General features: G+C 39.2%; 1 pseudogene; it reads right to left on the reverse strand.

The window, feature by feature from the left end:
• Nucleotides 1–399: 399 nt before the first annotated feature.
• The window catches only part of LOC113627797 (ferritin light chain pseudogene), a 101,505-nt pseudogene continuing 76,692 nt past the window's right edge, over nt 400–25,212 (reverse strand).

Consider the following 25,212-nt stretch of genomic DNA (forward strand, 5'->3'; position numbering starts at 1 on the left):
AATGAAACCAAGAATGAAGAGTAGAAGAGTAGGTTTCAACAAGTAAACCACTTTCCTGTTTCTACTCTGTGCTCAGCCGTTTGCCTATTTATTTAATTAAAAAAAATTTTTTTTGCGGCAGTTGGGGGAACCCAGCAGACCACACATAAATATTCTTCTTAAAACAAACAAACAATAAAGGTTGTCTAGGTTTGCAAGGAAGGACAATCAGGCAGGGTGAGAAGTGGAGTGCAAGGTAGTTTAAATTAAGGGTAGCATTAAAACTGCAAAACTAAAATTTCTTTAGTATTATGGTGTAGTTTTCGATGTTAATACATACTCAGGAAAATGTGCTTATGTGCACGCATGGGCATGAGTAACCAGATCTGGGTTTTTGTTTGTTTGTTTGGGATTTTTTTTTGCAAAATGCTTTACTGTTTCCATTTGGCCCAAGGCTTGGGAGAGGGCTCCAGGGCGGTTACAAAGCTGCCTAGGGGCTGCAGAGAGAGGCTTCAGGCAGATGCCCTGATACCATCGGGGCTTCTCAGAGGCCGCTGGGCTTCGGCTCCTAGTCGTGCTTGAAGTTGAGCCTTTGGAAGAGATACTCGCCCAGCCCAGCCTGGGGACCAGCCAGCCTGCAGAGGTTAGCCAGGTGGTCAACGTCTTCTTGATGAGTTTCAGCTGCTCCTCCAGGAAGCGGCTCTCCAGGAAGTCACAGAGGTGGGGGTCTGCCTGCGCAGAATCCAGGACATGCCGGTCCACGAGGGCCTGATTCAGGTTCTTCTCCATGAGAATGGTGGCTTCCCTCGTGTCCTGGGTCTTACCCACTCATCTTGGGACGCCTTCTGCTCGTCCTGGAAGAGGGCGTGGCTGCCTCGCTGGTTTTGCATTTTCAAGAGACGCTAGGCACCCTCACGCTTCTCTTCGGCCAATTCACAGAAAACGTGGTCCACGCCTTCCAAAGCCACATCGTCGCGGTGGAAATAGAAGCCCAGAGAGAGGTAGGTGGAGGAGGCCCGCAGATGCATGTTGACCTTGGTGGAATAATTCCGACGAATCTAGGAGCTCATGGTTTATTGGTAATACGGAGCTAGGCTCAAAAAATGGTGTTGGCTAGTCTGGGTGACCAAGGATAGCTGAGTGGCAGATTCCTAAGTTTGCAAAGGAAAAAAGGTTGGAGGGTGGTCAGAGGATGGAGCAAGGGGCGTCGCTGGGTCTGTTTCATCCGAACTCTGTTGAAGCAAGAGACAGATCTGCAGGACTGCTGAGCACCCTGCCCAGACCTGTTTTGATGTGCAATTTGAAGTGGGAAAACTAGGATAGCTGTTCCTTATAAACCAAACAAGGAGGGAAATGTGGGCAAGAGGAGGAGAGCAGAAGTAGAAGAGCTGCTCCTAAATTCCTGTGGTTTGTAATTGCTTAGAAGATAGGTCCAGAATTAGAGCATCTAAACAGTTAAGTCTCTCCCTCCTCTTTCCTTCTCCCCCTCTCCCACCCAACCTCTCCATTCCAGAAATAGTGTCAGATGTTGACGAATAAGCTCTGAGTTTACACACACACACATAGCCTGCACTCTTTCGTAAAAAAGGAAAAAAATAGGTACTTTTATGGTAATTGCAAAATGCTTTAACCACTGTGCTGGTCTTTTGTGATGGTCTTTATGTATCTTTATCTCTTTTCTCTTTTAAATTTAAAGCTTCCTTAAACAGTTATATTATAAACATCATTTCCTTAACATATATTATGAAGACATAAGTCACTTCTCTGTGTAGTTGGACAGGCCTTTCTTGACTTCCTCACCTGGCAGGTGCAAGCTGCAATTTGATAAGATCTATATGCACTGGGGCAGTAGATTTTTTGGTTTTTGTTTGATGAATCCTAATTTTTTCTAGCTTTATTTAGGTATAGCTGGCATATAATATTGTGTAAGTTTAAAGTGTGCGAAGTGCTGATTTGATACATGTATATATTGTATGTGTATTGTATACATGTGTGTGTATATTACCACAAGTTTAGTTAACATGTTCACCACTTCACATGACTTTTTTTGTGTGTGACGTTTAAGATTTACATTCTTAACAGCTTTCAAGAATACAATACAGTATTGTTAACTACACCATGTTGTTGGTTAGAGCTCCAGAACATATTCATCATAGAACTTGAAGTTTGTGCCTTTTTACCAACATCTCCCCTTTCCCGCGGCCACTCCACCCCTGGCAACTACCAGTCTGCTCTCTGCTTCTCTGAGTTCTGCTTTTTCATATTATACGTGTAAGTGAGATCATACAACATTTGTCTTTCTCTGTCTGACTTATTTCACTTAGCAAAAGGCCCTTGAGTTTCATCCATGTGTTGCAAATAGCAGAATTTTCTTCTTTTTATGGCTGAATAATATTTCATTGTGTGTGTTTCTATATTATATATTATAGATGTATTATATATATATCACATTTCCTTTATCTGTTCATCTGTCAAAGGACATTTATATTGTTTCCATGGCTTGGCTATTATGCGTAATGCTGTAACGAACGTGAAGGTACAGATGCCTATTTAGGATGGTGATTTCATTTCCTTTGGGTATATATCCAGAAGTGGGGTTGCTGGTTCATACCATAGTTCTATTTTTAATTTTTGGAGGAACCCCATACCGTTTTCCATAGTGGCTGCAACAATTTACATTCCCACTGACACAAGGGTTCCCTTAGTTTCACATTCCCGCCAACACTTATCTCTTGTCTTTTTGATAATTGCCATTTTAACAGATGTAAAGTGGTAGCTCGAGGTGCTTTTGGTTTGCATTTCCCTGATAATTAATGACATTGAGTGCTTTTTCATGTACTTATATTTGTATGTCTTCTTTGGAAAAATGTCTATTCGTGTTTTTTGCCCATTTTTTAATCATATTATTTGTTTTCTTGCTATTGACTTGTAAAGAGTTCCTTATATATTTTGGATATTAGCCCCTTAAAAGAGATATAGTTTGCAAATATTTTCTCCCATACAGTAGGCTGGCTTTTCATTTTGTTGAATTTTTCTTTTGCGGTGCAGAAATTTTTGTTTGATGTAGTTCTTCTTAACTTTTGCTTTTGTTGCTTATGCTTTTGGTGTTACAGCCAAAAGACATTTCCAAGACCACTGTCAAAGAGCTTTTTCTCTTTGTTTTCTCCTAGGAGTTTTACACTTTTAGGTCTTATGTTTAAGTATGCAATCCATTTCAAGTTAATTTTGTTAGTGATAAAAACAGGGGTCCAAATTCATTGTTTTGCATTTGAATATCTAGTTTTCCCAAAACCATTTATTGAAGAGACTATCCTTTCCCCATTGGGTATTCTTAGCTTCCTTGTCAAATACTAGTTGAATGTATACATGTGGGTTTATTTCTGGGCTCTCAATCCTGTCCCATTGGTATATGTGTCTACTTTTATGCCAGTACCATACTGTTTTGATTATTATAATTTTATATTCAATAACTTTATATTACAATGTAATATAGTTTGAAATCACGAAGTATGATGCCTTCAGCTTTGTTTTCTCTGAAGATTGCTTGGCTATTCAAGGTCTTTGTGGTTCCATATGAATTTTAGGATCATATTCTCTATTTCTGTGAAAAATAACATGGGAATTTTGATAGGGATTGCATTGAATCTCTACATGGCTTTGGGTAGTACAGACATTTTAACAATATTAAACTCTTCCAATTCATGAACATGGGATAACTTCCCTTTTATCTGTGTCTTTTTCAATTTATTTCATCAGTATCTTATGGTTTTCAGTGTACAGGTCTTTCACTATCTTGGTTAAATGTGTTTCTAAGTATTTTATTCTTTTTCTTTTGTTTTTTTTTTTTTGGCTGCATTGGGTCTTCACTGCTGTGTGCGGGCTTTCTCTAGTTGCCGTGAGTGGGGGCTACTCTTCGTTGAGGTGCACAGGCTTCTTATTGCGGTGGCTTCTCTTGTTGCAGAGCATGGACTCTAGGCATGTGGGCTTCAGTAGTTGTGGCATGCAGGCTCAGTATTTATGGCTCGTGGGCTCTAGAGCACAGGCTCAGAGTTGTGGCACACAGGCTTAGTTGCTCCAGGGCATGTGGGATCTTCCTGGACCAGGGCTCAAACCTGTGTCCCCTGCATTGGCAGGCAGATTCTTAATCACTGCACCACCAAGGAAGCCCAGTATTTTATTCTTTTTGATGCTATTATAAATGGGATTATTTTTCTTTGTTTCTTTTACAGATAGCTTATTGTTAATGTATAGAAACAGAACTGACTTTTGTATGTTGATTTTGTTACCTGAAACATTACTGACTTCGTTCATTCTAACATTTTTCCATTGGAGTCTTTAGGGTTTTCCATATATAAGACCACATTATCTGCAAACAGAGATAATTTTACTTTCTTTCTGATTGGATTCTTTTTATTTCTTTTCCTTGCCTATTTGTTCTGTCTCGGACTTCCAGTACTATGTTGAATAGGAATGGTGAGAGTGGGCACATTCGTCTTGTTCCTGATCTTAGAGGAAATGCTTTTAAACTTTCACTATTGAGTATGAAGTTAACTGAGTTTGTCATATATGCTGAGGTACCTCCCTTCTCTACCTACTTTGTTGAGAGCTTTTATCATAATGATAGAGAATTTTGTCAAATGCTTTTTCTGCATCTATTGAGATGATCATAGGATTTTTATCTCTCATTCTATTAATGTGATATCACATTTGTTGTGATCACATAAATATCACATTTGTTGATTTGCGTATGCTGAACTATCCCTGCATCCTAGGGATAAATCCTACTTGATCATGGTGTATGATCCTTTCAATATGCTATTGAATTTGGTTTGCTAGTATTTTGTTGAGGATTTTTGCATCTATGCTCATCAGGGATTAGGCTGTAGTTTTCTTTTCTTGTAATATCCTCAGCTGGCTTTGGTATCAGTATGATGCTGGTTTTTGATTACTAATTCAATCTCATTTCTCATTATTGGTTTGTTCAGATTTTCTATTTTTTCCTGATTCAGTCTTGGTAGGTTGTATGTTTTTAGGAATTTATCCATTTCTTCTAGGTTGTCCAATTTTTTGGCATATAATCGTTTATAGTAGGCTCATATGGTCCCTTGCATTTCTGTGGTATCAGTTGTAACATCTCTTCTTTATAATATTTTTGAGTCATCTCTCTTTTCTCATGGTAAATCTAGCTAAAGATCTGTCAACTTTGTTTATCTTTTCAAATAACAAACTATTAGTTTTGCTGATCTTTTCTATTGTTCTCCCGTTCTCTATTTCTGCTCTGATCTTTGTTATTTCCTTTCTTCTTTTAACTTTGGGCTTAGTTTATTTTTCTGCTTCCTTAAGGTGTAACGTTAGATTGCTTATTTGAGATCTTTCTTTTTTCTTTCTTTTTTTTTTTTTTTTTGCGGTACTTGGGCCTCTCACTGTTGGGGCCTCTTCCATTGCGGAGCACAGGCTCCGGACGCGCAGCCTCAGCAGCCATGGCTCACAGGCCCAGCCGCTCCGCGGCATGTGGGATCCTCCCGGACCAGGGCTCGAACCCGTGTCCCCTGCATTGGCAGGCAGACCCCCAACCACTGTGCCACAAGGGAAGCCCCTTTCTTTTTTCTTAATAGGCATTTATCACTATAAATTTTCTTCTTAGAACCACTTTGCTGCAGCCCATACATTTTCAAGTGTTGTATTTCCATTTTTGTTTGTTTCAACATATTTTTGTATTTCCCTTTTAATTTTTTCTTTGATCCATTAGTTGCTCAGGAGTGTGATGTTTAATTTCTACATATTTGTGAATTTTCTAGTTTTCCTACTTATTAATTTCTAGTTTCATATAATTGTAGTTGGAAAAGATATTTGACATGATTTCAATATTTTTAAACTTGCAAAGACTTGTTTTGTGAATGTAATATCTGTCACTGGAGAATGTTCTGCATGTGCATGAGAAGCATGGGTTTTCTGCTGCTGTTGGATGTAATGTTTTGTATAGGTCTGTTAGGTCCATTTGGTCTAAACGAGAGTTCAAGTCCAATGTTCCCTTATGGATTTTCTGTCTGGATGATTTATTTATTGAAGTGCATTATTAAAGTCCCCTACTACTATTGTATTGTTGTCTCTTTTCCCCTTCAGATCTGTTCATGTTTGTTCACTATATTTAGGTGGTCCAATGTTGGGTTAATGTTTATAATTGTTACATCTTCTTGATGAATTGACCCCTTTATCATTATATAATGACCATCTTTATCTCCTGTGACAGTTTTTGGCTAAAAGTCTATTTTGTCTGATATAAGTCGCTACCTCTTCTTTCTTTTGGTTTCCATTTACATGGAATAACTTTTTCTATCCCTTCACTTTGAGCCTATGTGTATCCTTAAAGCTGATGTGAATTTCATGTAGGCAGCATGTAGTTGGGTCTTTTTTTTTTTTAATGCATTCAGCCACTCTTTACCTTTTGATTGGAGATTTTAATCCATTTACACTTAAAGTAATCATTAATAGGTAAGGGCTTACTATTGCCATCTTATTGTTTTCTTGCTATTTGGAGTTCCTTTAGTTCTTTTCTTCCTCTCTTGCTGTCTTCTTTTGTAAGTTGATAATTTTCCATAATGGCATGCTTTGATTCACTTCTGTTTATTTTTTGTGTATATACTGTAGTTTTTTTGCATTGTGGTTACTATTAAGGTTACATAAAACATCTTATGAATATAAAAGTCTATTTTAAGCTGATAACAACTTAACTTTAATCCCATACAAAAACTCTACCTTTTTAATACCCTCCATTTCATGTTTTTGTTCTCATGATTTACACCTTTTTACATTGTGCATCTATTAATAAATTATTTAAGCTATAGTTGTTTTTAATACTTTTGTCCTTTAACCTTTATACCAGAGTTAAGTGATTACCACACCACCATATTACAGTATTGAAGCATTCAAATTTTACTATATATTTGTCTTACCAATGTGTTTTATATTTTCATATGGTTTCATGTTAGTGTTCCTATATTTCAGCTTGAAGAACTCCTTTCAGCATTTCTTGTAAGGCAGGTCTCTTGGTGATGAACTCCTTTAGCTTTTGTTTATCTGGGAAAGTCTTTTCCTCCATTCATTTCTGAAGGACAACTTTGCCAGGTAAAGTATTCTTGGTTGGCACTTTTTTCTTTCAGAATTTTGAACATACCACCCTACTTTCTCCTGGCCTGCAAAGTTTCTGCTGAGAAAGCCATTGATGGACTTATGATTGTTCTCTTGTATGTGAGGAATTTTTTTTCTCTTGGTGCTTTTAAAATTCTCTCTGGCTTTGCTTTTAGATAGTTTTTTTATAATGTGTCTTGGAGAAAATATTTTTGAGTTGAAATTTGTTGGGGGGACCTATGCGTTTCATGAACCTACCTAGATGCCCAAATCTCTCATCAGATTTGGGAAGTTCTTAACCATTATTTCTTTAAATAAGCTTTCTGCTCCTTTCTCTCTCTGTTCTCCTTCTGAGACACCAATAGTGTGTAGATTTTTCTTTTAATGGTTCGTATAATTCATATAGGCTTTCATTCTTTTTTCTACTCTGACTGGATAATTTCACATGCTCTGTCTTCAGGTTCACACATTCTTTCTTCTGCTTGGCCAAGTTTAATATTGAAACTTTCTATTTCATTCTTCAGTCTTTGTGTCTAGGATTTCAATTTTTTTTTTTAATGCTTTCTGTTTCTTTGTTGAACTCTCACTTGGCTCATGCATTGCTTTCCTAATTTTGTCTAGTTGCCTATCTGTGTTTTCTTGTAGCTTACTGAATTTCTTTAAAAGGATTATTCTGAATTATTTGTCAGATAGTTCATAGATCTCCATTACTTTAGGGTCAGTTATTAGAACTCTGTTAGTTTCCTTTGGTGGCATCATGTGTACCTGATCCTTCTTGATCATGCTTACTTGCATTATTATCTGCATATTTAAAGAAACAATTTCCTCCTCCAGCCTGTCTCAGCAGATGAGTGGTGTTGCTGACTTCCTTCCCTACCCTGGTGGGACATAGGATGTGCTGCAGAGCTTCTTTATGTCTCTGGCCAGCCTTCCTAGTTAGGTAGGGCTGGAGCATATCCTTGGCAATTGGGCAGGGCCAGTGACTTGCTCCCCTGTCCAGGCTCAGCCTGTAGATATGCTGTGAAGTTGCCTGGCATCTCCGGCCAGATTTCCTGGTTTACCAAGGCTGAAAGCTATGCTTAGTAGTTGGCCTGGGCCACTGTCTTGCTTCCCTGTTCATGTCGGTCTCTAGAGTATGCTTTCTGGATAAAACAAACTGCCAGCTGTGGATCCAATCCAGGCAGACCTGGCAACTGACCTCCCTGGACAGATGGGGCCACCAATTCAGCTCTGCAGAAGAGCAGACCCATGGGTTGGGATCTGCACTTGGGCACTACCAGCAGCAGTAATGTGATCTTCCAAGATCCACAAGCACATTGCTGTGAGGCCCAGCCCATTTCTTCTCCAGCTGATTTTTCCCACTGGTAAATGTAAGGCAGTACCTAAGTGTGCCTCCCTGAAAGCATCCCAGAATGCTGGAGACACTGATGTCCATCTTGAGTTCTCCTCTTCCCGGCGGAGAAATTATACATCCAGAGAGACCGCTTCAGTGTGGTGCTGCATCCGCTTGGGGGAAGGGTCTTGCAGTCAGAGTGAAGCCACTTCTTTTACCCTTCTAATGTGTTTTATTTCTCTTTCTGTGGTCCAGTGGAGTGCTTTAATCTCACCCCTGAGTTTTGAGATCTTCACAAAGGTGTGTTGTCTGTGGATAGTTCCTAGTTGCTCTTTCTATGAAGGAGACTGAAGTTGAGAATCACCTACTTTGTCTCTTACTGACATCACTCTGGGCAACAGTTTTTTTTTTTTTTTTTAATTAATTATTTACTTATTTTTGGCTACATTGGGTCTTTGTTGCTACATGCAGGCTTTCTCTAGTTGCAACGAGCAGGGTCTACTCTTCGTTGTAGTGCGTGGGCTTCTCATTGTGGTGGCTTCTATTGTTGCAGAGCATGGGCTCTAGGCGCACGGGCTTCAGTAGTTGCAGCATGCAGGCTCAGTAGTTGCAGTACACAGGCCCTAGAGCACACAGGCTTCAGCAGTTGCGGTGCATGGGCTCAGTAGTTGTGGCACGCAGGCTCAGTATTTATGGCTCGTGGGCTCTAGAGCACAGGCTCAGTAGTTGTGGTGTACAGGCTTAGTTGCTCTGCGGCATGTGGGATCTTCCTGGACCAGGGATCGAACCTGTGTCCCCTGAACTGGCAGATGGATTCTTAACCACTGTGCCACGAGGGAAGTCCCTGCAATAATTTTTATAATTAGACAGCTTGATGTTATGTTGCAGTAGCTGCCAAGTGTGTGTTATTAAGGACACTGGGTATAGATATGTTAATGGGCTGTGGGGAAATAAAGGGAAGTTGGACCACTCCTTAATCATAGTTAACATTGAAAACAGAAATTCTTATATTTTAAAATTCAAGGATCTTACAGGTCAGCGTTGACATGTGACTTTGATATTTCCATCACATAAATCTGTTGAGATGAGACTGTTGATCTATTGAAGTCAACTTTGTTAATCTCTGAAAATGAGATTCCAGAAAGCTATACCCTTACCAAAAAGCCCTCTACAGGTACACACACAAGGGAAAGTTTCCACAGCTCAAGCCAGTCAAACAATGCTCAGATGAAAGAGTGGTCTCCGGTTCCCCAGCCAGTGGGCATTCAAGTATTGGTTTTGGCAGGCAGGTGCTGGATGACACACAGAAGGAGCCCTAAGGGGCTGTTTCCCCTTACACCACTTCAAAGAAGTTTGGATTTTCAATTTATTTTTTAAAAGCAGATACACAGTAAACATCGAAATGTGAGTTTTATGCTAAATACATTTTGGTTTCACAGCAGTTATCTCTTGCTGCCAGAATAGCCCTAAGGATTAAGATGGTTTATTGGGATCAAATGTCTAGGAGATTTATTATAGTGCAGACTATTTACTCATTCCCATTAAAATGCCAATTATGCTTATTTCTTTGCCTCTCTCTCTTCCACCTCCTGTCTTCCCTCTTCCATAACCCATATTCTATTATTTTATTTTCCTGCTTTAAAATGAATCTACTTGGATTTTTATCCTTTATCAAAATTGAGTCCTTGCAAACTCTCTGACTTTTTGGAGTCCAGGGAATGGCAATGGCGTGTGATGTAGCTCATTAAGGTCTTGGGAGCTCTGAGTCCCTGGTTAGCAACACAGAGCAATAAAAAAAAGTATTTTCAGGGACCATATCCGATGACTGGAGAGAAGGATGTACATTTGGAATAATATGTTGTGAAGAATCACAAACACCCTAGCTATAGTCATCTACAATTTAAAGACATGTAAGAGCAAAGATAATTTGCTGTCAGGTATTTACTTTACTTGGATAATGAGGAAGATTACCTATTTTATAGCCAAATTCTATGTAAAACATTCAACAAGACAGATGAGTTTATATACAATATGTCAGCTCTCAAGAATAGACATGAGACATCAGAAAACATGATGATTTAACTAAGAAAGCTACAGCCCAGGAAATAATTCTACAGGACCTGATAATGCATCCACATTACAAGAAAGCCAATCCGTGGGTCCATTAGGCTGTGTTTGATATACAGAGGCAAAAGTTTGCTATACCCTGATAAATTCATCTCGAATGCTCAGTGACTATTACAGTGCCTGGCCTGGAAGAGATCTCCAGTGAGCTTCTGTGGAAGGAACAATTGAATATTGCTAACCTGCTACTCATGGGGTGTGCAAATACATTGCTATCATTTTCCTTTTTTTTTTTCTGGTATTAGGCTTAGAAAGATCTAGACCAGCTGTTGTCAAATTCAGCATGTATGAGAATCACCTGGAGAGCTCTTTACAACACAGGCTGCTGGGCTCCACCAGAATCAGACTTTCTGATTCAAGAGGTCTAGGGTAATGTCTGAGAAGTTGCATTTCTAACATACAAAGGTGATGCTGTGCTGCTGGTGCATTTAGAGAACCATGTTGCCTATAAAGTGATGAAAGGACAATTATACACTTGAGGGCAAAGAAGTGCTCAACTCTGCTAATTTCAAAAAGCATGATTTGTAGCTATTGGCCAGATTTGGAGCAGTTACTGTCTGCTGCTAAGGTTTCCATTACAGATGCAAGGAGAAAAGTTTCTCACTCTTGCTTTCTGTCTGTCTGATTGAGGCAGCCAAGATTGAATAGGGGAACATAGAAGAAAAACATGGTATAACAGTAAAAAAACATGAAGAGAACTTTTGCAACTCAGAAATGACCTTGTAAACAGTGAAGACCTGTTTTACTCCAAAGAAGAATCTAAAATTTGACTTTACATGAGAAGAATTGGAAAATCGTTTCTCTACATCCTCACCTTCTGGTTGAGTCTACTTTTTCAAGCTTAAAGTTTAAAACTAATTAAATTAAAAGCCAAAAGTAAAAAGCATTACTTGAAGTCTTTAGTTGCCTGATAGCTCAGGTGCCTTCCAACTTGAAAATTCTTTGAGTCTCTGGTCAATTATTTGAATCCCTATTGATATGGCAGAGAAGGACGCTGATTTATTATAGGCAAAAGATAACATAAAAAATAAAATGATTACTGCAAATTGAGGCTTTGTTAGGCTCTCTGCTAAACTTTGTAGGTATTATCTCATTTATTCCTAAAAACAATCCTTTGAGATCAGCACCGTTTCTCTCCCTGTGTCACAGCTGAGAAAAATCAGGCTAAGAGAGTTTAAGTGACTTGTCCAAGGTCACACTTCCAGTAGGTTGTGGAATCAAAACTTGATCCTTTCCCAATACACAAGAATTTAAAATATGTAAGTGAAGTTCCAAATAGGACATGGTAGAAGAACCAGTACTAACAGCAATATTAACAGTGCCAACTGTAATGATAGCAATTAGAGTATTAGTACTAAAGAGCACTACCATATAGGTAGTACTATCCTCATTTTATGTTTGAGAAAACTTGGAAAAGTTAAGCAATCTTCCTGAGGTTATATAGCTTGGCAAGATATGAACTAAAGTCTAAGGATTCTAAAGCTCACGTTGTTTATACACCACCACCAAACCCTAATATCAAGCAGTATCCTTCCTCGACCCTTTAATGGCAATCCACATATGAAATACAAACTATTACATTAATGTAACTAGAAGGTTCCACAAAATTAAAATTCACTGATTCCCCATTGACAGCAGAAGAATGCTGTGATGAACCACCTTATACATATTGTCAAATTTTATATCCATATCCAAAAGTGTTTTGGGTCCAAGGGTATATTTATTTTTATAATTGATTTTTATTTGTATCAAAGAACTACATGCATGTAGCCTAATAGGACAGATAATAGTTTTATAATAGATAATAATACCCCCTGCTCCCATTTTCCTCCCCTCCCCCTTCATCCTGCTTGCCAAAGGCAGCCTCTTCTCCTCTTTGCTAGCTCATCTGGTTTTCACCTCCACATTTCTAAATACAGCATGCAGCTATCTTTTGATTCACTAATTTAAAACATCGTTCACTGTGTTCCTAACGTGGAGCATTAGGATGTTTCTCTCTCATATGACCCCCTTACTCTACTTCATTCTTCCAATGTAGTTATATTATATGTTTTGATTATTATTTGGTGCTTTCTTGAGTATGACTACATAAATACTATTCTCTGCTGAGTAATGTCTTATGATTACTTCAATTTTCCTATATAAACTTTTTGGACAAGTTTGGCTTTTTCTAGAATTGATAACCTTTATTTTATTCCATTTACTTGGACCCACTGAGACCTACAGCTAAATCTTAGTTCCATTAGTGGCTTTGAAAAATGATTACCAAGATAAGATTTTACGTCACCAAATCTGTCCAATCATCTAGTAGTTTCCTTTTGTAACTCTTGGAGATATCCCTCCGAGAGTTCTCTATTTTCTTATTCCAACCTGAACTGGTTGTTTTTTCAGTCACCTTTACAGTTATCATTCTTTGTCATCAACTTGCTATTTTCTCACTCTCTCCTGTGGTGGATTTCCTGTTTCCTGGGTTCCATATCTTTCTCCTGCTTACGGTATTCTCTTATTAAATAAAGCACATCTTCTAGGAACTTCCTGCAAAAAGATGCATGGTATATAATTTTTGAGATTTTGCATACTTGGACATTTCTTTATTCAAATTATTGATAGTTTTGTTTCAATACAGAACTCTAGGGAGAACTCTTTTTCCCTAAGAATTTTATTCCTCCATGGTCTTCTAGCTTATTATGTTGCTATTGAGTAGACCAGTGCCATTTTCGTTCCATGTCCTCTGTGTGTGACCTTGCTTTTCAGAATCTTCTCTTTATTCTTGGTATTTGAAATGCCATGATGACATGCTTTTGTGGCTGCTGCCAGGTCAGCTATTTATGAACCTGATGATTTTGTCAGAGAAAGGAATAAAGATTGTGTTCTCCAGAATTTATCAAAAGAAATCCTTTCTCCCTTTTTTGACCTGCATTCCTACAATGCACACACCCATGAGAGGAGGAGGGAGAGAGAGAGGGATGCTACCTGTCCAAATGGGCTACCTGAATTTAATAAGAAGCTAGTGCACAAAGGCAACTTGAAAAAATATGGTGTGCTTCCTGTTTGCAAGGCACGATTCCTCCTTTCAGGATGCTTGTAATTTACCATGGCACATGTGATAAGAACCTAAACTCTAAGAGAGAATTCATAATGACATTATAGGAAAAGTGTGACAGTACTTCAAGGGAAGATGAGGTAATTTCAGATGGGGAGATGGGAAATATGCTAAGAATGAGGGAGTGTTTGGTGAGTCAGGGATGTGAGGAGTGTGGTAAAAGTAGGGAAGGAGGTTAGCATTTGAGGGGCTTTGAAGTCTGAGTGGTTAGTAGTAATAGAAGAGGTATAAGATGCATTTACTTATAGGCAACAATATGTAAAAGGCATAAAGATGGGAAAATGCACATCCAAGAATAACAGGTTGGCTGGATCCTGGTTGACACATGGAGAAATGGGAGATACATAAGTGGAAATTTGGGATCAAAGCATGTCAAGCCTTGGATGCAAAATCATTTGGTAGGGGGGTAATTTACTTCATTCATTTCTTCCCATTTACTAATTCATATTCACTAACTCACTACTGTGAACCAGCCCTTGTGCTGGGTGCTAGAGAGAGACCTGGAAAAGACATGGTTCCTGCTCTCAAGCAGTTAACTACCACATGTGACGGTACCTTGTGTTGTCCTTGTGTTTGTGCCTAAGTTCTGCAAATGAAGTGTGAATGAGACGTGTTAGGATCACAGAGAAAGGAGTATCCAGATTGCCTGGGATGTTCAGGAAAGGCCAAAAAGGATGGCACCAAGAAGGAATCAAATGAGCTATAGCAGTTACCAGAGGTATAGGCAGGGCATTCCAGACAAAGAAGGCATACAATCAAAGGCACAAGATGAGAAGAACGTGGCGTATGTATTCACTTATTCACTTATACTGCAGTTTTTTATTGAGTACTGACGATGTAGTAGCCACAGTAGCTATGTTGTAGCTATGTTGGGGGAACTACTGACCTTTCAATACAGAGCATGGTGTCCCTTCAGACTTAGCTTCATGAAAGCAAGAATTATGTCTGTCTTATTCATTGTTGTATCAAATACTTAATATTTGTTAAATAAATATATGTGGAAGCATGGTAATGGATAGCCACAGAAAAGAGGATAACTACAAGATGATAAAGAAGTTCATGAGAGAGATGTTTTGAGAATTATTAATATACTATGTTAATTAAAGCTGGGAATATGGACAAAATTCACTGGAGATATATATATATAGAAGATTAGAGGGTAGGGACTTCCCCTGGTGGTCCAGTGGTTAAGACTTCGCCTTCCAGTGCACGGGGTGAGGGTTAGATCCCTGGTTGCGGAGCTAAGATCCCATATGCCTCGCAGCCAAAAAACCAAAAGATAAAACAGAAGCAATATTGAAACAAATTCAACAAAGACTTTAAAAATGGTCCACATCAAAAAAAAAAAAAAAAAAGAAAAGAAAAGCAACAATTAAACCACATGAGAACATTATCACCAAAGCTTTAGGGAGGTGTGAAGCTTCAAGGAGGGAGAAGATTCTTCCATCAAACGCAGCATAGCAGTTTAGAGAAGACCCGAAAAGTATTGTAAAATTCTAGGATAAAACAGAGTTCTCACCCTCAAGAGACTCGCAGCCTGGTAAGGAACACCACTCTCAACAGAGACATACTTAGAATTCCCCCTACACGCCTAGCTCTTGGCGCATGGTGGGTACCCAGTATAAAATAAATAAACGTAAATGTAAAATAAATAAATGTAAATGCACGTGCCATGCATTCTCTCACTTCTGTTTCTTTGACTTGGGTTTGACAGCTAGAAGGTCATTGTTGGCCCAGGTAAGAAAAGCTCTCTGTAGTAATAGAGGCAGAAGTCCAATACCAGGAACTGAGGACTAAATGGGAGGTGAGGAAGTAAAGAAAATGAACAAAGACAACTTATACTATTGTGGAAGGATCATGTTTTTAAGAGATATAATTGATTTTCCTGATGGCACGTACTCGAAAATTAAAATCGGAATGTCCCATGATTTTGCAATGAGGGAAGGTTCTCCATATTTCTTCTACCCCAAAAGGACATAAAAGATAAGTAGTCAGTTTGCTACAACTCAGTAGCCTGAAACTCCTCAAGGACAAGAACCAAGTTTTATTTATTATTGCATTTCTGGCAGTTCTCAGCTCAGAGCATAGTGAATATAAGGTGATCAGCTAATATTTGTTGAATAAATTAATGTATAAAAAACACATAAAGGATGTGTTGGCTAGTCCTGCTTATCCAGAGGATAACCAAGGGGAGAGGAATACATAACAGTACAGTAACAGTAAAAGATGGAAAGTGGAGAAAATGTATCATTGTGCCACATTTCATACTTAGCCCTTATGAAGATATATAAATTCATGGTGACAAGTGACTAAATGAATGAGCAAAGAAATGAATTAAGCACTAGGTAGAAAAGAAAATATTCAACATATGTGCACCCATCTGATTTATTAAGCTATTTTAATAGTCAAAGGATCTTGCTGGTGGTTGGTGTCCTTATTTAGTCTATGTGTGTTTATTAGCATGTGGCCAACATCCATTTGCCAAGCATATCGGGGTAAATTTAACAGAATTGACTCTAAGCCATCTTTGAAGATAAAACACACAAATGTGCCTGGAAGGAGAAGAAACAGGTCACTTTTCCTACCTTACATTCCCTTACCCAAAGGAAATTGACTGCCGAAGAGTGCCGTCTCTCTACTTATTTTCATTATTCAAAAGACAGTGGGGAACATGGTGCCCTCCCCTTGTCACCATTCGGCAGACACAATCAATAACTGCAGTAATTGCTCTGTGGAGGTGGGAACAGATTGCCATGATTCCTTAACTTAGGTGGAAAGCAGTGCATGCATCGTGTAATTTGCTTTGTATGTTGTTAAAGTGATTGACACTGTGGATTACATCATGTCATTTTCCCTTTTTTGTGTGTAAGAGTGCATAATTTTAGACCTTTTTGTTTGCCAGCTTTCAAGCACGGGGCATTGTCACTCACCTTGAATTCTCTTTTCTAATCTCCCCCTCCTAAAAAAATAGCAACACCTGTCGCCCCATGGCTACATCAGCATTTTGGCTTTGCAGATGAGAATGCACTGAAATCAGTATCAAAAGAAAGGAATTAACCTTATTTTTTTTTAAATGGCAAAATCTGTCATGGACTATAGCCAGTGATAGAAACTGCGTCTACACTGTCCTTTTTATTCACCATAGCAGCCAACACTCTGCCCTGGGACCAGAACACAAGCAACAAACAGCTAACCCTGTGAAGAATCAAAATCATTTGGGGAGTAGAAAAGCATTTTTTTCCCATACAAATATCCATTTTATGTTCTAAAATATCATTAAAGTTTTAGGTTGCTGTATTCAGAAGGTCAGGAAATACATTCTCAGTTGACGTTAATTATTATTAATTGGTAACTGGCTCAAGCATGGGTCTACAGTCACTGGTAATACATATCAAAGCTTGTGAAACTCCTCTTACTGATGATCCCTCTGCACCTTGTGCCACCTTGATGCAAAATGTACAAATCTAGGCATTTGTATCTACAATGGGCTACTTTCCCAGGAGAGGCAGGATAGCTATTACTATTACCTGATATGTTTCCTGTCTGACTGAAATACCCAATTATGGCTGTCCCAGTAGATACAGAAATTCTAGGAAATACCTGTTTTCAGAAGAGGGCTAGTTATTCCATCAATAGCTTGACAAGGGCAGAGTAACTGATTATTAAGAGAGAGACTTCCAGAGAAATGACCAAAGGATTCCAAGCTGGGACACTGGGTCACTTTATTTTAGAGTGCTGGGAAAAAGGAAAAAATAGAACAAAAATAAATGTATGTAAGGATACTTTAGTAAGTGTAAAACAGAAAGGACACCTCTTTGTATCCAGAGTAGCTTCCTTTGAATTCTTGGGCATGTCCAGGGGATTTTAAAAACAAAGCCTACTTGAAGAAATTTATAGTACATAATTTTATTTTCCCTTTATTTGTATAAATATCTATTTTGTCTCCCTTTTTATTACTCAGTATATACAGTGGTTTCAGGAAGATGGGATATTATTTTCCCACAAATATTTACCTGTTTCCATTTTCACACATAATTTAAATTCTTTCCTCCAGTAGCTAAAGCTGGTCACCATGCAGATTAGGGCAAGGGGGGAGGAAATAAGACAGAACTGTCAACAGGGAACTTTGGTTTTCTGAGAGTAGAGTCATGAGCTCTGACTGTCTTTCAAGGTGAGCAAAAGTTGTCCTGCCTTAAATGAGGCAGGATGCCAAGCACACAATTACATTCTTGGTCTTCTATTATGGGAACATCCCTTATTTTTTATTTTTTTAATATTATTCATCTTTATGTCCCCAGAGCTTAAGACAGGACCTCGCAGGGTTTCCATCTGCACATCTCTGGAAGCCACTGTTTATTTTATTTACTTATTTATTTTTGGCTGCGTTGGGTCTTTGTTGCTACACCCGGGCTTTCTCTAGTTGCGGCGAGCGGGGGCTACTCTTCGTTGCGGTGCGTGGGCTTCTCATTACGGTGGCTTCTCCTGTTGTGGAGCACGGGCTCTAGGCACGCGGGCATCAGTAATTGTGGAGCACGGGCTCTAGAGCACAGGCTCAGTAGTTGTGGCACACGGGCTTAGTTGCTCCGCGGCATGTGGAATCTTCCCGGCCCAGGGCTTGAACCCGTGTCCCCTGCATTGGCAGGTGGATTCTTAGCCACTGCGCCACCAGGGAAGTCCCTACATTCCTTATTTTTAAGGTAGATTGTGTAGAATGCTCCAATAGGAATTCCAGTGCTTTTCACCATTTTAGTTCAACCTACTTTTTGGATTAAAAGTTGATTCCAGACCCCTAAATGTTTCTGAAGTCCAAGGAGCCATTTGTTTCTTTGATTCTTACTGTTTCCAGCCTTCCTCCCTGAAAGAGCCTTAGTAAGTTCCCATGTTGTGCCTTGGTGAACTTTTCCTCTTACCTCCCATTTGCCCTCTCCAATCCAACTTCTTTAAAAATTAAATGTGGGCTTCCCTGGTGACGCAGTGGTTGAGAATCTGCCTGCTAATGCAGGGGACACGGGTTCGAGCCCTGGTCTGGGAAGATCCCACATGCCGCAGAGCAACTAGGCCCGTGAGCCACAACTACTGAGCCTGAGTGTCTGGAGCCTATGCTCCGCAAGCAGAGAGGCCGCGATAGTGGGAGGCCTGAGTACCGCGATGAAGAGTGGCCCCCGCTTGCCACAACTAGAGAAAGCCCTCGCACAGAAATGAAGACCCAACACAGCAAAAATAAATAAATTAATTAATAAACTCCTACCCCCAACATCTAAAAAAAAAAAAAATTAAATGTGCTGTCAGAAACTATAGCTTTGCATCACTGGGGCCTCATTGGATTCAAGAGGCGATGACTGATTGCTACATTCTAATCCCAATTTAGGGCAACTCATTCTACAATTTTATGACTTGGTGACAGTATCTCATGAATAACAATGAAAGAATAACCTATCACTGCAGACTCCCTTTCAAAGTGGTGATATGTAAATGCAAAGATAATTGCCATTTAAAAATAAAGGCTTTTGGTTTTTTAAACACAGCCAGTTGAAAATAAAAACTAGTCAAAATATATGCATTCTACTGCTGGCATTTTAAAAAGTTGGCTTCAGTTTTATTAATGCAAATAGGATTTGACCTTAGCATACTATTACTTAGAAAGTTTCATTGATCTATGGAGAAAAATAAAAGTAGCAGGATTCCTACTTAAAACTTGACAATATGCATTAGGTGTATAAAGATATCTAATAAAGGAGATTGGTACATATGCAATTAGAGATTTAAGGATCAATTGTACTTTTAATTACTCAGCAAATCAAAAACCTGATCTCAATTATCCAAATCATGTAGTCAAGTCTTAATTCTTATGGCCAAAACGATCTGGGTAGTTGGAATAATTACGAATCACAGATGATCCCAAACCCTTATGGTAACAATTCATTAACATCTCCTTCCTTAGAGAAATGGTTTTATAAGAGCTACAAATCATTACTAAACTGTCTGGCTTATGTCTCCTCTCCTTTGATTATCCCACTACAATCTCTGGGGAAGGCCATGCAAAGCAGTGAAAAAGCCCAGAGCACGGAAAGAAGAAAGGGACAGAATCTCAAGGAGAAGCCATAGATCTCCAAACAGACTCAGTTTACAGTACAAGACTACCAGTGGTGAACCTGTCCTGCAGAAGAACTCAACGTAGAATTTGCATCATTCCGTTTCAAAGAGCAGTGAGCAGTTAACCTCTAGGAGAAGGTGTGTGCAGAGCCAGGTGGCGAGGCCCCAAACTACAAACATGAATAATTTCTAGTTTGGTAACCATAAAGTAGGACTATGTTTTAAATGTTCTTTTTTCCTTATTTTCTGCCCTCTGTCGATTAGCCTCAGTAATACCAGCATCTAGGATTCTTTGTTATACTCAAGTTAGGGAAAATTGCAACACTTTTACTTTACCGTTCTCATTGTTATTTTTTACCAGTATAGCTGATGCCTTATCAGTCACAACCTGGGCTGAGCTATAACCTACTACAGACCAGGTTTCCAACTTGAGTCACTTCTGACTTCAGATTCACTGGGTTTCTTTGATTAATCATTCCTATTATCTTCAAAATTTCATTTTACAAGATCTAGATAAACGTCTTCCAGGTCGTGTGTTCATGCTCTTCATTCAATAAGAATCTAGAAGACTCAAAGCAGGTTTCATCATTCTCTCTCTCTCTCTCTCTCTTTTTCAGCAGTCTGTTAAAATCTATATTGTTTATGCACTTGGCAGTCATTTTCATCAGGATGTTACAAATACATTTCCCAAAATGGAGAAATGAAATCGTGCTTAGGGACGCCAAGGAGGACGCTGACTCATAGACGATTGACCAGGAGGGGCTTTCCTCTCTCGGAGCCATTCTCTTCAGCCAAGCATGCAGCTTGTAGGAGAGGCAGGTGTAGAGAGTACACGTGGAAAAGCGAGGGAGGAAGGGGTATAGACCTAACTACTGAGACAATCAGCTACTTGATCTGGGCAATCAATATGTAACAAATACAACAATCTCATTGTCGATGCATTCTGAAATTTTACAAAAAATAGTGCCGTCCTTCCCTTCTTCCTTCCTACCTCCTTTCATTCCTTTCTTCCACAAGTACTTCTTTTTTTTGTTTGTTTAATAAATTTATTTATTTTTGGCTGCGTTGGGTCTTCGTTGCTGCATGTGGGCTTTCTCTAGTTGCAGTGAGCGGGGGCCACTCTTCATTGCGGTGTGTGGACTTCTCATTGCGGTGGCTTCTCCTGTTGCTGAGCACGGGCTCTAGGTGCACAGGCCTCAGTAGTTGTGGCTTGCGGGCTCTAGAGCACAGGCTCAGTAGTTGTTGCGCATGGGCTTAGTTGCTCTGTGGCATGTGGGATCTTCCCGGACCAGGGTTCGAACCCATGTCCCCTGCATTGGCAGGTGGATTCTTAACCACTGCTCCACCAGGTAAGCCCCACAAGTAATTCTTGAGTACTATTCTAAACGCTATGAGCAGTGCTGATGAAATAGTAGGTAAGATAGAGTTAGGCGTTGATACGGTGCTTTCAGTCCAATAGGAAAGTCACGCAATTACAGAAGTTGAAACAAGAAAAACCAAGGAAAACTGGTACATCCAGACATCAGATGTAACTCATTTAGTCTAGGGTCTGGGTGGTCTAAAGTCTTCTTTAGTCAAGGAAGGCTTCCCTATGGAAGTGACTTTCAGAGTGAGACCTAAAGGATGAATAAGAGTTAACTGGACAAATGGCACAACAGGAAGGCAATAAGGAAGTAGGAAATGGTCTTACAGGTCAAGAAAAATGGATACAGAGAGGAATTAGCACGACTCCTTTGAGGAACAGAACTGAGCTTTGTTGAACTGTGGCAGAGTGCAAAGGAAGGAAATGAGGAGTGATCAGACTATAGATGAAGGTAGGAATCAGGTCATGAATATACTTGTCATCTGTGTGTTGATGGTACAAAACCTCAGGCCATAAAATTCAGACATGAAATGTATCTAACTCTATTTTACTTTAACTCAGGCTACTTTTTTTTTTAACATCTTGAGCACTACAGTAAAGATTGGCTAGCTGTCTACCAAGTCTATTTCTCCTTCCTCCTAGACATGTGACTAGACAATGTTTTCCAGTCTTCTTTGCAATTAGCTGTGGCCATGTGTCTGAGTTCTGGCCCACAGAATGAGAGAAGGTTCTTCCAGTCTTACCCAATTGAAACCTCTCATGTGGTCCTCTACTCACTCTTCCACTGTCAGACTGCTGGTATTGATGCCCAAGGTGACCTTGGAAGTTATGTAGAAAGAATATCACTCCCCCACCACACACGATACACTCTCACATTGAGTGGATGTTATAAAGAATGCTTCTACTGTACTAAGCCTTTGTGATGTTGGATGTTTAGCTGTTATACCAGTGAGTCTCAAAATGTGGTTCTGAGAGCAGCAGCATTAGTTCCACCTAGGAACTTGAAAGAAATGCAAATTATTGAGCCCCATCCCAGGTTTACCTACATACTGAATTAGACACTCTAGAGAGGGGGGCAAGCAATCTGTGTGTGGGGGGTGTTTGTGTATATATGTATTTGGACACACTGCGTGGCTTGTGGGATTTTAGTTCCCCAATCAGAGATCGAACCTGGGCATTCGGCATTGAGTGTGGAGTCTTAACCACTGGGCTGCCAGAGAATTCCCCAATCTGTGGTTTATGTATAAGCCCACCAGGTGATTCTGATATGAGCTAAAGTTTGAGAACACTCTTTATATGATTTTCCATCACCCTAACCCATCCCACCTGGTGACAGAAATGAAGCTCAGTTAATTCAGGGAGGTCACAACCGATTCAGCATTTCCTTAAGCAGTTCAACCTACATACCTTGCCAAGGAATAAGATTGGTCCATTTGGACCTTAGTTGTTATCTTTTATGAACCTGTGGTACCCTTTGCAATTTCTATTTTTTCTTTCCTCCCTCCCTCCCCCTTCCTTCCTCCCTCCTTCCCCTCCCCCCCCCTTTCTTTCCTTGATTGGCTCTGGTTGTTTTCCCATGATGACTGGTACTTTGTCTCCCGTATGCCAAACCATTCAGGTCAGGTCTCCAGCCACTTTTGAATCAGACTTTACACATAAGAAGGCCTTCATGCTAACCTCAGGGAAACCCAAATTCCCACGTTTCCCCACGATGCCAGATAGGAGATCTCTTTAAGGTTTTCAAATTCCTCAGGCTCTCCCCAGGGTGTTAAATCCAGGTGTTCTGTACTCTAAGTTTTGTTCTCCTCCAGCCAGATTTATCTAGTAGAGGGGCAGTAGTAGGCTCTTGTCTTAGGGGCAAATAACATAATCTAAATATACGGCTTCCTTTTTAACTGTCTCAGCAAATTTTCCTTCTCTGGCCTGTTATGGGGCTAGGAAAACTGACTCTTAGATATGGTGATGGTTTCATACATTTTGCTAAATCTGTTCTTTACAATATAAAATTTGTGTCTTAGGTCTTTTGCTTTTTTTAATATTTGTAGTTTTTTATATTTTTAAATATTCGTTGTTTTTTATATTTGTTGTCATTTTTTATATTTGTTCTTGTTTCTATCTGACACACCCATGATTCTCTCAACTTTCTCCTAAGAAAGTTACTCTCATGAATTTTCAATCAGATTTCGTAGTTTAAAAAGCTTAGACACACTTGTGAATGTGCCTTATTTCAATAATCTTTTTAATTTCTCCATGATTTCTACTGAGTTTTCTAAAAGTAAAATAATTTTTTTCCTGCATATACCTGTATTCATGGACACTTATCTGGGAACTTTTCTATTTTTCTGTTGTCATTTTCTTGAGGTAAGAACACTTAACATGAGATCTATACCTTTAACAAAGTTTTGAAGATACAATACATTACTGGTAACAATAGGTACAACGTCCAGAACTTACTCATCTTCCTTAACTGAAATTTTATGCCCATTGATTCCCTATTTTCCCCCTTAGCCCTGACTCTTTGAGTCTATGAATTTGACTCTTTTTAATACCTCTTATAAGTGGAATCATATAGTATTTGTCATTCTGTCATTATTTCACTTAGCATAAAGTCTTCAAGTTTCATCCATGTTGTTGCTGTTTCAGAGTTTCCTTCTTTTCTAGGGCTCAAGAATATTCCGTCTTATGTGTACACTAACTTTTTACCCATTCACTCACCAGTAGGCAGGTAGTTTCCACATCTTGGTTATTATGAGTAGTGTTGCAATGAACTTGGGAGTACAGTTACCTCTTTGAGATACTTATTGGATTTCCTTTGAGAAAACACCCAGAAGTGGAATTGGTAGCATATGGTAGTTCTATTTTTAATTTTTAAAGGAAAATCCATACTGTTTTCCGTAAAGGCTATACCAATTTGTAGTCCCATCAACAGTGTGCAAGATTTTTGATCTCTCCACATCCTTACCAACAACTGTCTTTTTAATAACAGCCATTTAACAGATATGAGGTGATATCTCACTGTTGTTTTGATTTGCATTTCCCTGATGATTAGTGATGTTTAACACCTTTTCATATACCTGTTGGCCATTTGTGTGTCTTCTTCTGAGAAATAGCTCCTCCCAGGGCCCGTGGCAGGTGGGGCTGATTTGGAGAGCATAGCCAAGCTTCTGGAGCTGAGTCCATAGAAGTGGGGATGCTTTTGCTCTGTAGCTGGGACTGTGTCCAGCAAACCTGCCACCAGGATGTAGGCCTGCTTTCTCGAAGCAGCTCTTCTCAATCTTGGACTTAATGGGGATTTCACAACCTCCTACCTGGATCCCAAAGCTCCCACAAAGGCACTTTTGTTCATGGGTGGCTGCCAGATAGTTGTTTGAAGGGGGAATGTAAGCTGGGGACCTCTTATTTCACCATCTTTGCTGACATCACCCTCTCCCAATGTCATTTTTTTATAGAAATAGGAAAAAAAAATTCTACAATTCATACGGAAACAAAAAAGCCACGTATAGCCAAATTAATCCTGTGTCTTAGTCTTAATGAAGTAAAGACAAGCAATAAACTAGGAGAACATATTTGAAATATACATACCCCAGTTTATTTTCTATCTATCTATCTGCTTATCTATATATCTTACTAACCAGTAGAAAAAAATTTAAATATATTTATTTATTTTTATATATGTGTATCAATATATATCTTACTAATCAGTAGGAAAAACAAACATACCAATAGAAAAATGAAGGGAAAAGCAGAAACAGCCATGTACAGAGAAGAAAACACATACGGCTAATCAATGAGCTCAGCCACATGAGTACTTTGTAGAAGGAAATCAAGACCATAAAGATCAGCAAATCACACACAAGGTATGACTTGATTCCATTTAATTGTTACAAACAAAAAAAGTCAGGCAATTCCAGAACAGAGATCAACAGGATTTCTTCTGCAGAGCTCATTGAAAGGTAAATTGGTACAACCATGCTTCAAATCCTTGAGCATATCTATTACAATTGGATGTCTCACAAAGTTGCTACGTCCCAGCAATTCCCCTCCTACTTACCCAAGAGTGTTCAAGAGCCGAATTACAAGGGAATGATA

Source organism: Aethalodelphis obliquidens, unplaced genomic scaffold (genome assembly GCF_003676395.1).
Source record: "Aethalodelphis obliquidens isolate GAN/ISIS:26980383/991018 unplaced genomic scaffold, ASM367639v1 scaffold21, whole genome shotgun sequence".
Taxonomy (NCBI): domain Eukaryota; kingdom Metazoa; phylum Chordata; class Mammalia; order Artiodactyla; family Delphinidae; genus Aethalodelphis; species Aethalodelphis obliquidens.